Raw genomic sequence first — 18630 nt, forward strand, 5'->3', positions numbered from 1 at the left:
GGATGAGCTGAGGGTGGTTTCTGCCCTCTACATTCTACCTCTAAGAAGGAAAGCATTGGGAGGAGTTGAAAATTCTGTCCTCTAACCCTCCAATCAGGGAGAGAGTAGGCAGAGGAAGGTAGTGTCAATCAAGGCTTGAGTTAACAGCATGGTGGTGAATTTAGAAAGGATGAATTTATCTTAGGAAAGGCATCTTGTTCCATGGAATTGAAACCAGGCAGAGCAGTAGATGTTAGAGGAATCAATCCAATTCTGTGTTGGAACAATCCATTTTGTGCTGGATACCTTCAAATATTCCAGTACTATACTAGACTTTGTCTCCCCAAATAGAATGTAAGTATTTCACTTTCGTTTTTGTATTCTTAGCACCAAGCACGTAGTAGGCACTTAATAAAGGTTTAGTGATTGATCACTAGATTGGACTTTGAAGCGTCTCTAATGATATAGACCAGACCTGGTCTTCCCTAGCTACCCCCTTCTTCCCCCTCCCCCTCCCCCTTAGAGAAACATCCAAAAGTGTAACATTTGTGTTCTTGGAGTAAGTAGCTGGGGCTAGATGAACAAATGGAGTAAAGGAATTGGATTTCAGTAAAGCATTTAATAAAGGCTCCTATGATATTCTTTTGAACAAAGTAGAGGGACATTGCTTAGTTGATAGTAATCAGACTGGATAATAGCTAGCATTTACATTGCACTTAAAGGCTTCCAAAGCACTCTACAAGTATATTTCATTTTATTCCCCTCAGAAACCAGGGAAATAGGTGCTTTTCTTATTTTACAGATCAGGAAACTAAGACAGGCAGAGATTGAGTGACTTGTCCATGATCACACAGCTAGCAAGTGTTTGAAGTCAGCTTTGAATGCAGGTCTTCCTCATTCAGTGTTTTCTCTACTGCACCCCAGCCGAAGATGGTTGACCAGTTGTTGTACACTCAGAGGGAAGGGAAGTCTCTGGGAATATGTGAAGAGCTCGGTTCTCGAGAATGTTTGTTCAACATTTTCAACCAGTGATTTGAATCAGCACATGACAGGTTTATCAGATTTGCATATGTGGCAAAGTTGGCAAGAATGTGCCATACTATGTTGGATGACCTTTAGGGGTGTGTGTGCGGGGGGCAGAGATGGGGATCTAGACCTGTGACAACATTGCTTGGGAACACCCACTGAAGAAACTCTCTTTGTCATTTCAGAGCAGCATTTATTCTGCAACTTGGTCTTAGTGAGTTGCCTACATCGTTGAGAGGTTAGGTCACATGTTCACATTCACACAGCTAGTATGTATCGGAGGCATGACCTGAAGCCAGGACTTCCTACACCTTCCTCCTGTGTGCTAGGTACCTTACAGGTGATTGTCGTTTAGAGGATTTGGTTATGTCTGGCTCTTCTTGACCCCATTTGGGATTTTCTTGGCAAAGGTTCTGGAGTGGTTTGCCATTTCCTTCTCCAGCTCATTTTACAGATGAGGAAACTGAGGCAAATGGGATTAAGTGATTTACCCAGGGTGACACAGTTACTGTCTGTGGTCTGATTTGAACTTGGGTCCCCCTGACTCCAGGGCTAGCACTCTATCTGCTATACCACCTAGCTGATCCATTACAGGGGATACAAAGTCAAAAAAGAAGAACCTCTATCCTTCACAATCTGACCACAGTCTGTCTTTTCAAACTTATTTTATATTACTCTCTCTCATACATTCTCTGTTCCAACCAAACTGGCCAACTTGCTGTTACCCAGATATGGCATTCTATTTCCTATCCCACATGCCTAGAATGATCTCTCACAATGTCTACCTCCTAGAGTCTCTGGTTCCCTTTAAATCTCTGTTCAGATTCCACCTGCTGCACTAGATCCTTCTTGATCTTCCCTTCCTTGCCCCAATGATTACTGTCGATTTTGCACATACTTTGTTTTTCACTTGAGTGCAATTCTATATTTCTGGTAGAATGGAGACTTCTTGAGAGCAGAGATTATTTATTTCTCTATCTTCAGTACTTACTATGGTGACACATATGTGGAAGGCACTTATAAATGCTTTGAATGACAGTATTAGTGTTAGAGCAAGGAAAGTGAGGGTTCCACTGAACTCTATTCTTCAACTCACATCTGGAGTATTGTGGTCAACTCTGGGGACATGTTATGAAGGGCATGGACAAAATCTAGACTGCAAAGAGCAGGATGACCATGACGACGAGAGTGTTTGAAGCTATGTATTATGAAAATACTTCATATGAAGAAAGATTGAAGGAACTAGCAATGTTTATATTATAAAGGAAAATGTAAGGGGCAGGGTGTGATCAAAAGAACTTGATAGCTGTCTTGAAACAGTAGCTATTATGTACAGGAGGCATTAGACTTGTATGGAGGTTCCTTAGAGTAGAAAGAACTAGAACCAAAGCATAGCAATTAGAGGGAGACAGATTTTTCTTTCAGTTTGAAAAAGAGCTTTTGGAAAAATAGAGGTGTCTGAAAATGAAATTATCTGCTTCACAAAATAGTGAGTTCTCCTTTGTTGTACGAATTTAGAGACTGGACAACTATTTATTGGGGATGTTATACAAATAATTTGCACCATTTTCATGGGGTTAAAATAATGTCACCTCTTAATGTCCTTTTCTCATGATTTTGGAGGGAGTCTATGAAATACTGTTCTTCTGTAGACTGCTGGGCTATGTGGTGCCCCATTCCGAGCTCTGTGTCTGTGTATGGTGCTTGATTAAAGTGACATCAAACTCTCCCCAGCCTCATACCACACTTTGGGATTTGGACCAGATTAGGAATGTTGGTGGTCAGATGAGAAAAAACAATATGTTGCCGAGCCTCCTTTCTCTAGTCTAGACCCAAACATGGGTCCTCTATAACTCAAGGGTGGCAAGGTTGTTTTATGAACCCAAACCTCCTTGGCATGATTAGGTCATCATTCATATGTAATGAAGGAGTGCAAACTAATTTTTATTTCAACACAAGGCAAATGGAGTTAGGCAGGTCAATCTTCTGGGGGGGGGGAAATTATCTTGCAACAAATTTTGGGCCAAAAGAGCATTATTTTTAAGTTATCCATCAAATTAACAATAACAAACCTCTCCCTACTTCCTACCCCCTTGCCTTAACATGGATAATGGAGAGTCTTTATTGTGATTCAGTTGAAAAGAATGATGACTTTAGAGTCAGAAGTCTTGAGTTCAAATTCCTGTAATGCTGTGGATGACATATGTGAGCATGTATACAACTTCAGTTTCTCATCTATAAAAGGAAAAAAAAAATTGGACTGTCTGGTTTCTGTAGTCTCCTTCAGTTCTAACATTCTATGATTCTCCACAGTAGTAATTCAGGACTGGAATGGCACCATCTGCTTGGGATCGGGGAGTGGGGGGAGAGGAATGAATCTATATTACTTAAAAAAAGAATGTCATTCAGGGTTTAATGGTAGGTATGAGCAGGCTGCAACACTTTAGAAATAAGAAATTATAAAGAAGAATTGTAATAAAGTACATGATCAGGTAAATTTATGATAGAAAAAAAGATAGGCTGGTCCCACGATGAATAAGGATTAACCAATGACCAGCTGCTGTGTTCTACTTGGATCTCTATACTGTTAGGAGAAAGATGGGAAAAGCCCCCAGTTCTTCGGGCACATGCTCAATGGCAGGTCCTCCTGTAGACAAGAGTCACATAGGATGAGTAGTCTGTACTGTTATCAAAATTGATGACATCACAAATCCATTTGAGATTGAGGATTTATTAATGGAGCTGCATGGCATTGTGTAACTATTATGGTAATTAGGGTGGGACTTTTTTGTAATCAAGTACATTTGATGAGTCTTGCCTTTCAAATGTAATGGCAAGCAAAGTGGACTTTTTGTTGTCTTTTGTTTCTTTGATTGAATCAGAAATCTTTAACCTGCTTAAGAAACAAGAAAGTCTAGTTCACATAGATTTGAGTTTCATGGTTGTGATGCCCTCTGACCCTGAGAAGGGTATATAAGATCTGAGGCTGGCATTTTGTTTCGGGGCTCTCACTCACTGGAAGAGCTTAGTGTGATTTGACCAGACAAGACTCTGGTTGTTAAGAGTTGTTAAGCCGTTGTTAAGAGCCCCCTGGCTTTGAAAACCCAGATGTTGGTACTTCTCTCTGGTAACTCTGTATTTCTATGGATAGATTGATTTGTGTTTATTTGCTTTGTTTATATAATGTATGCTTGTAATTTGTGTTTGTATTTTCTCTGAAGTTCAGAATGCTGACTTTTTCCCCTGAACTAAATGAATGATATATGTCTGTTTAATTAAACTGAGATTGTTAATCCCTTAAAGTTACTTTCCTTAGAAAAGCAGATCAAAGAACCTGTGCTGGCAGACCTTCTGTGTGCTGGTGTTATTGACCTTAAACAGCTATAGTAGCAGCCAGCAGCCTTGTTGTTACAGTAACCAGCTTCAGTGCCAGAAAGATAGACTTGCATTCAAGTTACACCTCTGACTCCTGCTGGTTGTCTGACTGTAGACAAAAGTTACTTAGTCTCTCATAGAATCTCAAAGCTGGAAGAGACGATCTCAGTGATTGCCCAGACAAACTCTTATCTAAAAACATTAATTTCTCTCTCTCTCTCTCTCTCTCTCTCTCTCTCTCTCTCTCTCTCTCTGTCTCTCTCTCTCTCTCATATGTATGTGTATGTATGTGTGTGTGTGTGTGTGTGTGTGTGTATATATATAAGGTGTTATTTTCTTCAGATGCAAAAACCCAAGCTAACTGCATTCATAGCTCCAAGGCTTCTGATGACCCTTGGTGGGGAAATAACAGTACAGTGGGTAACCTTGATATAGCAACTGAAAGTCTATGGGAATTGGATAATTATGTGTGTGTGTGTGTGTGTGTGTGTGTGTGTATGCATGTGCATGTGCACATGCCTTCTTTATCAAGATGTTGGACTCTCTTTTCATAATTTTCTGGCATCACTCCCTTTTCTTTTATGAATTTTTCCTCTGTCTCTCTTATTTGAGTTTTAAAATTCTTTATGAGCGCTTCCAGGAATTTTTTTTGAGCCTGTGGCCAATTCACATTTTTCTTTGAGGCTTTGCATATAGCGGTTTTGATTGTGTTGTCTTCTTCTGGGTTTGGACCTTGATCTTCCTTGTCACCACAGAAACTTTCTACGATCAGTCCCTTTTTTTTGTTATTTGCTCATTTTCCGTAACTTTATGTTAAAGTGAGGCTCTGTTCCCAAGAAGGAGGGGATATTGACCCAAGCTTCAGATTTTTTTATGTGCTGTTTTCAGAGCTAGTTCTGAGGGTCTGTAAGTTTTCAGTTCTTCTAAGGTGGTATTATCAAAGGAGAGGTGTGGTCACTGCTCTCCTGGCCTGTGCTCTGGCCTGTGAGTGACCACAAGCACTCTTTTGCACCCTGAAAATGTGACCAGGACTGCTGCTCCCCAGCAGCCACAAGTGTTACTGATCATTGTGACTCTGGAACTGTGACTCAGCCTCCTGCTTTCCTGTAGTTGCAAATATCAGTGCTCTTCTCTGGCTTGGACCTGAGACCAGGGCCCCCACTCCCCTTTGAGTAACCACAAGTACTCTTCTTCATTCTGGAACTATAACCAGGGTCCTCACTCCCTTGTGGCCATAAGTGCCAGTTTGCTAGTTCTCCTTCTCACCCTGGGACTATGATCTGGAAACCACATATAGGCAATGCAACAGAGTCTTGCACCCAGTGTCACCACTGTTCTCCTGTAATCTTCTTTTGAGCCAACTGTCTGGCCACTTTGACGTCTCTGCTTTGAGAGCTCTTGAAGCTGCTGCCACCACTGATGCCCCTGCCTCTAAAGCCTGCTGCTGGCTTGCCAGGGCAAGGCCTGCACTGCACTGCCCTCTAGGCCCAACCACCACCCCATTAGACAGATCTTTCCTTTTGATTCCTAAGTTGTCTTGGGCTGAAAAATTGTTTCACTCCTGACCTTTGGTTCTGCCAGTCCAGAATTCAATTTGATGCATTATTTTAAAGTTGTTTAGAGGGGAATGTGGGAGAGCTCAGGTGAGTCTCTGCCTTTACTCCTTTATCTTGGCTCCACACCTCTATTAGTAATTAAGTAGAAGAGATAAAATCAGGCTAAATACGTAGTACAGAACTGATGAATTTATGGAGCAAATAAAATTTATCCCAAGATTTTCAGAGTCCAATCATCTATCCCTACCCACCATCCTAACCCTCTCCTCATTCTCTAACTTTAACTTGTCTCAACCATTCTCAGTAGCCTTACACCTGTAGTAACGGTAAAATACAATGTAAGAGAATGGCATTATATATGTCAGAAAGAAGTGGGGATTCAATGGCCACTATGGAGAACTAACTTTGCCTGTTCAAAGGCCAATGTTTCCAAAATGAGTACAATACATATGTCATCACATATGATATATGGGGAAAGTGAAGTATCTTTGGCTTAAACTAGAAAGTTCAGGTCTTCTGCTTGGATCGTAAGCTCCTTGAGGACAGGAATTATCATTTAAAAAATGTATCTCTATTTTAGTCCCTTATATGTAGTTGGTGCTTAATAAATATTTATTGAATAGATTTTAGTTTTAACTTTCATTGATATATTTTTACATCATCAAAATTTTTCCGAGTATCCTTCCCCTTTGCCTTTTCCAGAGAGTTATCCCACATAACAAATGATATTTCAAAGTAAAAATAAAACAAAAAGAGAAAAAATCAGCAAAACTGATCAATACATCAAAAAAAGTTTGAAAACATCTGCAATAAACCATACCCATGGACCTCTATCCTCTGCAAAGGAGTGGGATGGGGATTTCTTCTTTGGAGCCATGTTTGTTAAAATATACATTTTTATTGAAATATATTTTGTTGATATATTTTGTTTTATATTTGCATATAACAAACAATATTTTTAAAGAAAAATAAAGAGGTAAAAACAAAACTGATTGATACATTGAAAAAGTCTGAAAATATATGCAGTATACATCAGCTGTGGACCTTCTGTCTCTCCTTTGGAACCATGCTTGTTCTTCGTAGTTTCACAATATTTATTTTTCATTGTTTTGTGGTGGTTGTTCTTTGCTTATATTGTTGTAGTCCTTGTGTGTTGTTGTTTTCTTGGCTGTACTTCATTCTGCATCAGATTGTTAATCTTCCCATGCTTGTCTATAGTCATCATGTTCACTCTTTCTAAAGGTATAGTAATATTCAAATACATTTGAGTACCATAATTTGTCTAGCCATTCCCCAATCAATGGAAAGATACTTTCCTTCCAATTCTTTGCTACCATAAATATTGAATAAAATTTAAAAGGGTCTCTAAATGAGGATGTGGAGAACTCTGGTTATCTTCTCCCTTCCCCATCATCCCCTGCCCAATCCTTTGCTGTAATGGTAATTTAAATTTGAAAATCTTTCCCATCCATTAATAGGCCCATGTGACATTCTTACATCACAGGAAGCCTAAGTCACATGTGGTAGGAGGAGCTTGCTGAACAAGAGGAACAGGAAAAGATGGAGCAAGAAATGCTCAGAGCGGTTAGAGCTGAGGGAGAGAGCAAATGCGTGCTAGCTGTGCTGTGAGTGTATTTGTGGGAAGGTCCCAGCGTGGGGTGGGAATGGTTTTGAGATGGAGTCATTTTCTGCTGTGATGATGTGTATTAATTTCTTTGCTGCTGTGATGGATTGGACTTATTGGTTTTGGGATCTACCTTCTATATGGAAAGTCTCTTATCTTTTGTGATATAGAACTAAGGCATATTTACAATTATCATCTATACTGTGATTATTGCCTTGTTGATACATTTGCCTATCTATGTCAATAGATATGGATAAATACACATATATAAACATACTCACATCTACCTCTAGGCATCACTCACTAGCTGGAGATACCTATAGGGAGATTTGGATATGTTTATATGTGGGTGTATAAATATGCACATATATACACATATGTATATATGCACGTGTATATGTATATACAATGTGTGCATGTGTGTATATACGTATATGTGTGTATATATATGTAAATATGAATATGTATTTTCACTTGGCGGCTCCATAATAACAACAAATATTGCCTATTTTCTCCTAGTACAAGCTAGAAGTGACAATGTGGTCTGGTGATAAGAGCTCTGGATCTAAGCTCTCTTGTTTATTATCTATATTGCTTTGGGAGAGTCAGCCTCTCTGGGCTCAGCTTCCTCAGCCGTAGAATGATGAGGTTGAGTGAGATGTCCCTTAAGGTTCATTCTAGCTCTAAATCCCTTGTAGTTAGAGGACCCAGGTTCGAACCTTGTCTCTGACGTTACGGTATAAACTTGAGTGAGTACCTTCACCTTTGCTTCCTTACCTGTCAAATGACGAGGAGTGCACATGACAGCCTCTGAGGTCTCTTCCTACTCTCGATCTATGACTCTTCTCATCTGTGGCACTATACGTGCAGCTTGCATGATTCTCTGCTACATGCCACCCCATAATATGTGCTAAGGCTTTAAATGTTACTAAGCTGTCATCTTACCTGCATTTCATCACTTCTAGATTTGTCCATTTGCTTCTGTGCCCTTGGCATTTGACTCCTCCACTGACATCTCTCCCTCTTAGTGTTATCTGTCATACACTGTGAATGAATCAAGGAAGTTACATCTTTCATGTCTGCTAACTCATCACCACAGTGTTGCATTCAGCGAGGTGCTTAATGAGTGTTGTTTGATTGACTAATTGTGGCTTGACTAGATTCCTAGGACTGAAGTGGCAGTGTCTGTATAGATTTAGCCACTTAAATTCTACAGAAATTCTATGACCATAATGCAGCATGAATTGGTATGGGGAGTGAATAGAAGGAAACTGGAAGGGGAGAAAAACGGATAAAGAAGGTGAGAGAGTACTGGCTGTCTCATATCTTCCAATAGGTCTGTACATGGTAATATCAGTTTGGATAATACATTATGTTTGACTGGAATAGCAAAGTGAAATCCTATACTCAATGAGCCAGTAAAGTACCCAGGGCACCAGTGACCTTGGGGCGACTTGACTTTTCACCAGGCTAAAAGCTGATAATTGAGCTTTGTGCCAGCTGAGTCCTGAAGATTTCTCTTGAAAGAACACCTGCTTCATTCATTTGTTTATTAATTCATTTTATTTATTTCTCTATCTCTTTTTCTTTTCCACTCTCATGTGCAGCCAACTTCAAAGGAGGGCTCTGGTTCTCTAGGGAGTTAACTTCTCTCACCGACATTATTTTGATTAACCCCTAACTCCAGGCGGCTCGATTTGCTGACATGCAGCAGGGATGGAGAATATCCTCTTGCAAATGCCTGCGGGAGGGAGTGATAAGCCAGGTTGAGTGCCAAGGGGATGAGGTTAAAAGATTCTTTTTATTCAGCTTAAATGAAATTGTAACTGGCCCTGCTTCAGAAGCACACAGGGGAGAAGAAAAGGGTAGCCAGAAAGCTTCATTTTTGTATTCTTATTTAAAGTTAATCTGCCCCATGGGCTGGGAGCATGAAGGTGACTGCCTTAGTAGGGTGATTAAACAAGGTTGGTTTTATTCTTTATTTAAGAGAGTCTCTCTTCCCCATGGTGCTATGGAACAATTTTCATAATCTCTCTACTTCCTGATTCTCAGTGGGCAAAGTCCCATCTTGCTTGTCCATATCTAAGAAGAGTGCCTGTGTTTATAGGTATATATGCTGAAATACTCTTAGGGCTTGATTTTTTAAAAAATAGAGGTGTTCAGGGACCAGGATAGGGACTCTTGGGCAGAAGATGTGCCTGGGAGTCCTGTGGTCTGAATCAGACAAACAGAGAGAAGATAAAGCTTGGGTAGACTTCCATGTTTGTAAAGTTCAAGAAAAATGTTTGGTGTGATAGAAAGCATGGCATTGGGAAAGACCAGGTTATGAGAACTGACTCTAAAACACTGACCTTCAGTGAGTCATTGAACCTCGGAGTCTCAGTTTCCTTATCTGTAAAATGGTGTGTGTGTGTGTGTGTGTGTGTGTGTGTGTGTATGTAAGTGTGTGTGTAAGTGTGTGTGTAATGATGTTTTCCAAAAGGGAGCCAGCATGGCACTGTGGTAGAGTACCAGTCAGGGAGAAAAAGGCAGAATGATGTACTGAGGAAGGTATTGGATCTGGAGACAAGAGGACCTGAGTTCAAATCCTAACTCTGCCACTTACTACCTGGGTGACCCTGGGCAAGCTAGTTAACCTCTCAGCGCCCTAGACTACCCTCTCAGACTAGAAGTGGCAGAACAGTCATTGATCTGAATATTGGCATTATTCATTCATTTGTGTCATATACACATACACATGTCTATATGTGTGTATAGAAATACATGCATATGACAAGAGGCACAGGTAAAGTGTGAGGTCTGTGGTAGGGAAGGTCAAGGTCTCCTCCAAGGCAGGGAGAACCAGGGATGGCTTCGTGGAGGGGGCCATTTGGGTGAATCTAAAAGATGAGTAAGTTCTCAAAGCTGAAGAAGGCATTCCAGGTATAAGAAAATCATCAGCAAATGCATAGGAGGTAGAAAGGGAAAGGGCCTGTGGGGTCGGGTAGGGGGAAGGAGGACAGTGAGTATCCAGCTTGTTATAACAGAGTTGGTGGAGGAGCTACAATGGCAAAAGCACCGTCTCTACAGTTTGAAGCCCTGAGTTCAAATCCCTCTTCTGACCTTTACTGCTTATATAACCTAGGGTGAATTCCTTCACCTCCCTATGGGAGCATTCAGCTCTTGACTCTCCAGGTTACTTTTCGACACATGCCCCACCCACCTAATTCCTTTTCAGAATCTCCATTTTTTTTGTGTAGCTTTTTTCTCATTAGTCAATCGGTCAATAAACATTTATTAAACTCTATGTGCGAGGCATTGTGCTAAGCACTATTAGAATATAATAAGCTCCTTGAGGTCAGGGACTATCTTTCTCTTTGCTTGTCAGTCAATAAACATTGAGTTGGTTGATGGTACCAAATGATTGTCAAAAGTTTCTATTTTATCTTATATGGTTTCTATCCCTTGTTTTCACTATCTTTTAAAGGAAAAGACTGTGAAACTCTAATGTGCAAAAGTAGGAACCAATGGTCAAAGGAGGGAAACACAACATAAATTGATGCCAAAGGAAGAAAAAATCCTTTGTAGATTTGCCAAATGGTAAATTAATAAGAGGTCTCTAGGTTTTTTTAAAAATTGATTTCACTGCATGTTCTTAATAATATATTATCTTCCAGGATGTAAAGGATTTTTGCCCCATCTACTAGATTAGTTTTGTTTGTTAGAAGCCAAGAACTGTCTTTAGAGTCTTAAAAAATACAAGTTAGTTGATTCAAGGTGTGATAAATTGCCAACTGACAATGATATGTACATTGTTGTTCATTTGTTTTAGTTGTGTCTGATCCTTCATGACCCCATTTAGTGTTTTCTTGGCAAAGATATTGGAGTCATTTGATATTTCCTTCTACAATTCATTTTACAGATGAAGAACAGGCAAGTAGGGGTTATGTGACACCCAGGGTCACACAGCTAGTAAAATTGGATTTGAACTCAGGTCCTCCTGATTCCACTGATTCCCATGCTCCATCCACTGCACCACCTTGCTGCCCTCTAATTTTATATATATGTGTGTGTGTGTGTGTGTGTTTGTGTATGTATATATATATATAATTAATAGACATATAAAATAATATATAATTATATTATCAGAATCTGGGTCTAAATTCTTTTCTGTCATTGAATCACAGAGGAAGTAGAAGGGACCTTGGAGACCATCTACTTCAACTCCTTCAGTTTATAAATGAGGAAACTGAGTCACCAAAAGGTTAAATCTCACCCAAGGTCAAGCAAGGTCTTTCTTCTTCATAAAGAAAATAGAAGTAGAAGAGGATTTGCCATCATGTTATCTTTCCATCTAAACTGAGAAGTTATTTTTTCTTTGCTCTTGCCTCTAACATAGCCAAGAAACAAACAAATGAACAACCCTCCCTCCCCACTCCCTCCCTCAACCCTTTTATTGTGTTGAGCATTTACTACAATCCTCATCTCATACTGGGCTTAAGCCTGGACATTCTTTTTACAGGGACCTACCACGTTAAAAAAAATCCCCTACTACTTTTTTCTCTTCTCCCTCTCTCCGTCTTCTCTTCACATTTCTTTTTTCAACATCTGTATTTGTTGATGAGCTTCCTTTACAAGGCCACTATTTCAGACATGACAGTTAAATAACCATGTGCTGTCTTGCATTGTTATTTCAATTCAATTCTCCAACCATTTATCATGTGCCCCAAAAAAGAAAGCAAATTTTGGTTCAATATAAGAAAGAAACTCCTAATGATTGCAGGTGTTCTAATTCCAGAAATAGAATAATAAACTCATGAAGTAACAAATCTCACCCCCAACACTTAGAGGCACTTTTTTATGTGGTGTCTTTTATCACTAGAATATAAGTTCCTTGAGGGCAGTAACTGTCTTTTTGCTTGTGTTTGTACTCCGCCTCTCCAGTGATTGGTACAGTGCCTGACAATAAGTACTTAATAAATGCTTGCTAACTTAACATAAAGCAGAAGTTATGTGATCACTTGTCCCAGACATTCCACCAGACCCTTGGAACAACATGCACCAACTGCACTGTTTTCCATAAGATTCTATATTCTATATTCATACTATATTCTTTTTATTTTTAAATTTTAATAGTATTTCATTTTTCCCCAATTACATGTCAAGATAATTTTTTGCATTCATTTTTACAACATTTTGAGCTCCAAATTTTTCTTCCTCCCCTCCCTTCTTCCTAAAATTGTAGGCAATTTGATATAGGTTATACATGTGCTATCATGTAAAACATTTCCATATTAGTCACAGTTGTGAAAGAAGAAACAGATCCAAAACAAAAATAAAAACCATGTGTAGCCAGAATGGACTTTGTTTTCTTTGAATGACTCAGCTCGCTTCGTTGAGCTTCCCTGGACGCTGGGGCTTGCTCTTCCGGTGCAGGACCAGAGCTTCCTGTGTGATGAGTCGTGGTGCTGGCTGAGGGGAGGTGTGTTAACGTGGTCTACGCTGGGGGAGGGGCCAAGTCAAGAACCAATCGGCCCTGGTCGTTCAGGCGGCGCTTGATGATGTCAAAAACTCTATAAGAGGGGAGAGGACAGCTTGAAGATCCTCCTTTCCTTTTCCGGTTGGAGCCAGAGACACCTACAGCTGAAGCTGAGCTGCCGGTAGCAGAGCTGACTAGAGGCTAGTGGGTAATCTTCTTACCGTAGAGGGGAAGCATGTATATGATTTTGCCTTATACCATCTCGCTTCTCTGTGGCCTTCTGATTACCCTTGTAAGGCGGACTTATTGGGCCTGGAAGCTTTTGATGAAAATATCAAAATGGGGATGCTGGTTTGTGGGCTTGTTATTGTGGAGTGTAAATACATGCTTTAGTTCTCCTGCCTTCTGCCTAGAGAATTCGTTATATCCTGCGGTTCCGGACCTTTTAGGCACATATGAGATTCTCTTTGAAATCATAAATTCTGCCTTCCTAATATACCATGAAAAATAATAACGTAAGTAGAAAAAAGTCTGCTTCACTCTGCATTCAGAGTCCATCCATTCTTTATCCAGATGTGGATAGCATTTTCCTTCATAAGTCCTTTCTACTTGTCCTGAATCAATGTGTTGCTGAGAAGAGCTGAGTCATTCATAGTTGATGACCATACAATGATGCTGAAATTATGTACAATGTTTTCCTGGTTCTGCTCATTTAACTTTGCATCAGTTTGTACATTCTTTTCCAGGTTTTTCTGAAATCTGCCTATTCATCATTTCTTATTGCACAATAGTATTCCATTAAATTCATATGCCACAGCTTGTTCAGCTATTCCCCAACTCATGGGCATCCCCTCAATTTCCAATATTTTGCCACCATGAAAAGGGCTACTATAAATATTTTTTTTCACATGTAGGTCCTTTTCCTTTTTTTATAATCTCTTTGGGATACAGACCTAGTAGTGGTATTGATGGATCAAAAGGTATGCACAGTTTGGTTATTCTTTGGGCATAGTTCAAAATTTCTCTCCAGAATGTTTGGATCAGTTCATAACTCTACCAACAGTGCATTAGTGTTCCAATTTTTCCACATCTTCTCCAACATTTATCATTTTGTTTTTGTTGTCATATTAGCCAATCTTATAGGTGTGAGGTGGTACCTCAGAGTTGTTTTAATTTGCATTTCTCTAATCAAAAGTGATTTAGAGAACTTCTTCATATTCCTTACTATATTCTTTTAAAAATGTTTTATTTTTTTCGTTCTTGTTTACAACATGGCCATTTCCCCCTTTGGCCTCACCCTTCGTTCAACCTATTCTTGCAACACAGAAAAAGTACTTATAGCAAAGCCAGCTGAGAGGATGCCTCTGACAGTGTATATACCACACTCAATACCTTTAGGTCCTACCTCTCTAATAAGAGAGAAGAGGGTGCTTTATCAGTTTTCCAGGATGGAGAATGTCCATTAAAATTTGTCAAAATGCATCTGTTCTCTAGTGTTTTTTTCCCTTTCCCCCCCTTTCTTTCTTCTTTTTTTAAAAAACTTTTCAAAATGTCTTTTGTCTTTTGCCTCTTTTTGTATCCCTGCACTTAGCACAGTGCCTGACAAGTACTAGGCTCTTAACAGATACTTAATCAATTGATCATTCACAGTGTTTTACTCATTGCACATGTTGTTCTCTTGGCTGTGTTCTCATCCTTCTGCATCAGTACCTAGAAGTCTCTGCATTTCTTTTTTTTTTAAATTTCTCAGATCAGTCATTTCTTACAATGTAATAATATCACCTTCTACTTATCCATTTAAAATTGGGAGCAGTTCAGCCTTTGAATGTAAAATAGAATAACATGGGCCCTGGCACAGAGCTATTCTGTCATGCAAGTTCTGTTCCTATGGATTCCCATGGAATTCTGAGAAACTCCAGTTCTATTTTGGAAATTGTTTGTCTGAAGTGGGGTGAGTGAAGGCAAAACTCTTAAGGATAATGGTAATTTTTGACCATGTGCATGTGGAACAAAACAGAAATCGGCCATGTCATAAATGACATTAAAGAAGAGGCATTATCACCTGTTTGGCTCCTACATCCTAAGGTCCTTGCACCTAGTCCATTTGACTTGCAGCTGAAACTTTCCATGTGACTTGTCGCTCCTGCTTAGAATGGCAGCACCTTGAGAACAGAGGCTGCATTCCTTTTCAATTTGTTTCCCCAACATATAGCATAATGCTTTGCATTTAGTAAATGCTTAATAAATGCTTCGTTCATTCATTTATACACATCATAGAAACATTAGGATTTAAAAATGTTATACTCAAATTAATTTAGCAGCATCTTGCCACCAAGAAGTGATGATTGCTCTTATGTACTCTTTGTTTTTAAAAACTATTTATTTATTCTTATTTTTTAACATTCACTTCCAAAAGCTTTTGAGTTTTCTATTTTCTTCCCTTCCCTCCCCTCCCCACTTCCCAAGATGGCATGCAATCTGATAGAGGCTCTACATATACATTTATATTAAACATATTTTCACATTAATCATCTTGTAAAGAAGTATTAGAACCAAGGCAGGAACCGTGAGAAAGAAGAAACAAAACAACGAAAGAGAAAAGAGCAAATAGTATGCTTTGATCTTCGTTCAAATTCCATAGTTCTATCTTGGGATGTGGACAGCATCCTATGTACTCTCCTCTCCTCCTTCCCCAAGATGGCATGCAATCTGATTTAGGCTCTGCATGTACAATCATATTAAACATATTTCCACATTAGGTTGCGAAAGAAGAATTAGAACAAAAGGGGGGAATCGTGAGAAAGAAAAAAACAACAAAAAGAATATAGTATGAATCCATCTGCATTCAGACTCCATAGTTCTTTCTCTTGATATGGATAGCATTTTTCATCATGAGTCTTTTGGAATTGGCTTAGATCATTGTATTGCTGAGAAGAGCTAAGCCTATCAAAGTTTGTTATAGCACAGTGTTGCTATTACCATGTACGATGTTCTCCTGGTTCTGCTCACTTCTCTCAGCATCAGTTCATATAAGTCTTTCTAGGTTTTTCTGAAATCCACCTGCTCATTATTTCTTATAGAACAGTAGTATTCCATTACATTCATTTACCACAACTTGTTCACCCATTCCCCAATTGATGGGCGTCCTCTCAATTTCCAATTTTTTGCCAGCACAAAAAGGGCTGCTGTAAATATTTTTGTACACATAGGTCCTTTTCCCTTTTTTATGATCTCTTTGAGATACTGGTAGTGGTGTTGCTGGGTCAAAGAGTATGCCCAGTTTTATAGCCCTTTGGGCATAGTTCCAAATTACAAGCAAATAATTCTTCTGTAATGTTAGTACTCATCCCAGGCTATTGTGTTAATTTAGAATGTCAGATACTGTGTTTATTTAAAGCAAAGGGTGAATGAGTTAAGGATGACACTTGAGTAATAATACTAGCTGACTAAGAGAATAGCTGGAACTTCAAAAGTAATAGAGATCAGGAGGCGAAAGGTTTTTTTTGGGGAAAAAGATGAGTTCCATTTTGGACATGTTTAGTTTGAGATGTCTATTGGACATCTAGTTTGAGATATACAGAAGGCAGAATTGAAGAGAGGTACTGTAGACTTGGTCAACATACCCACCAGTCAACAACTATTTATTGAATGCTTGTACGTGGGAAAAGAGTCTGTGTTCAGAAAGACTGACAACATAATTAATTTTCTCTCAATTTTCTTATGCAATGAAAACAATAGTGGGCAAAAGTATTATTACTTATTATCACACTATGAAGCAGAATGGAAAAGTACAATGGAAAAAGCCCTTTCTCAAAAGTCAGAGGACCTGGGTTCAAAGGCTGCTTCTGATGTCTTGTACCCGTGTGATCGTATGCAAATCACTTTAACGCCTTAGGCTTCAATTTCCTCCTATGTAAAATGAAGTTTGACTAGATGTCCTCTAAAGTCCCTTCCAGCCATTTATCTATATCTATATGATTTGGATCTTTTAAAATACAACTTCCACCATGGCCTATTCAACACTTCTACTCTTTAAATGGGCAGCTAGAGGGTACAGTGGATATAGAATACTGGGCTTGGAATCAGGAGGACTCATCTTTCTGAATTCAAATCTGGCCTCAGATACTTAGTAGCTGTGTGACCCTGGGCAAGCCACTTAACCCTGTTTGCCTCAGTTTCTTCATCTGTAAAAGTGAGCTGGAGAAGGAAATGACAAACCACTGCAGTATCTCAGCCAAAAACAACAAAAACCCAAATGGTGTCGTGGGGAGTTGGATACAACAGAAAAATGACTTACCACTCTTTAAATGTTGAATTGTCTTCTTGAGTGGTTCTTGTTTTTAGTCTTCTGAGGAATGTGAATACTCCACCTCAACCATTTGCCTAAAAAGAACTATTTATGGAGGCTTAAGATGACCCCCTAAAAGGTGGTAACACTCATTTTGCTTCTGAGTTTTATTGACTTTTGTGTATAGATGGAAACAAGTCAGAGATTAGGACAATAGAAATTTTAGTCCTCAATTTCTTTTTCCTTGTTTTATCTGTTGCTCTCCATCTCTTTCACTCTCCTTACCTGGTTGTTCTTCATCTCTGCCTACTGATTGTCTTGGCTTCCTTGAAGTCCCAGCTAAAATCCGATCTTCCACAGGAAGCCTTGCCCAATCTTCCTTAATTCTGGTGCCTTTCTTCTGTTGATTATTTACTATTTCTCTTGTATATAACTTATTTGTACATAGTTGTTTGAATTTTCTTCCCCCCATTAGACTGTGAACTATTTTGAGAGCAAAGGTCCTTGTCTTTTGCCTTTCTTTGTATCCCCAGTGCCCAGCACCATGTCTGGCACAAAGTAAGTGTTTAATAAATGCTTATTGATATAAGGACTCTCAATATGGTTTTTGCTTAAAATCTCAAACCAAAACAGTCACAGAAAATGATTTTCCTCTCACCCATTCCCAACAACAACCAGAAACTCCAAAAAGCGTTCTATGTATGTCTGATGGGCACTGCTTAGGAGCTACTCCTGTTACAGCAATCTCTCCTTAACTTTTATGACTTGTCACCTCCTAGTACTTTCTACAGTTTTAAGGTTAATGATTATACACCTTCAAGTAATGGCTCTACTGATGAATCAAGTGCAGTGTAGGATGAATAAATCATGTGTCACAGTAAGCGGTTACGGAAAGAAGTCTGGCTATAGGCTTGGGAGATGATGCATGCACCAGACAGAATGTGCTTGATCTCATTTGACTGTGAAAGCTGAACAGGTCTGAAAATGGCCAGTAATTAGATGAGTGAATTTCTAGTGATTCAGTCCCCTTGCTCCTCAAAATAACATTGACTGTTCTTAATAATTTTTAGAAATGTGATGCCTTTCATTGGAAACTTCAGTAGAAAAGCTATTATTGAGTACAGTGAATTTTATTTTCTTAAGAAAGGCAGAAGCCCAAGTATAATTTGTCATATGAAAGGTGTGAGTTGTATATTGAGGTACAGGAGTACATAATGTGTGACTGGGAAAGCAGACTATATCTCATTCATCATATTAAGGCCAGCCTATTTATCTACACAGATATATTTCATGAGCTGGTACCATGAGGTCATTTTTATTTCTG

The sequence above is a fragment of the Trichosurus vulpecula genome, chromosome 6 (assembly GCF_011100635.1).
Source record: "Trichosurus vulpecula isolate mTriVul1 chromosome 6, mTriVul1.pri, whole genome shotgun sequence".
NCBI lineage: Eukaryota > Metazoa > Chordata > Mammalia > Diprotodontia > Phalangeridae > Trichosurus > Trichosurus vulpecula.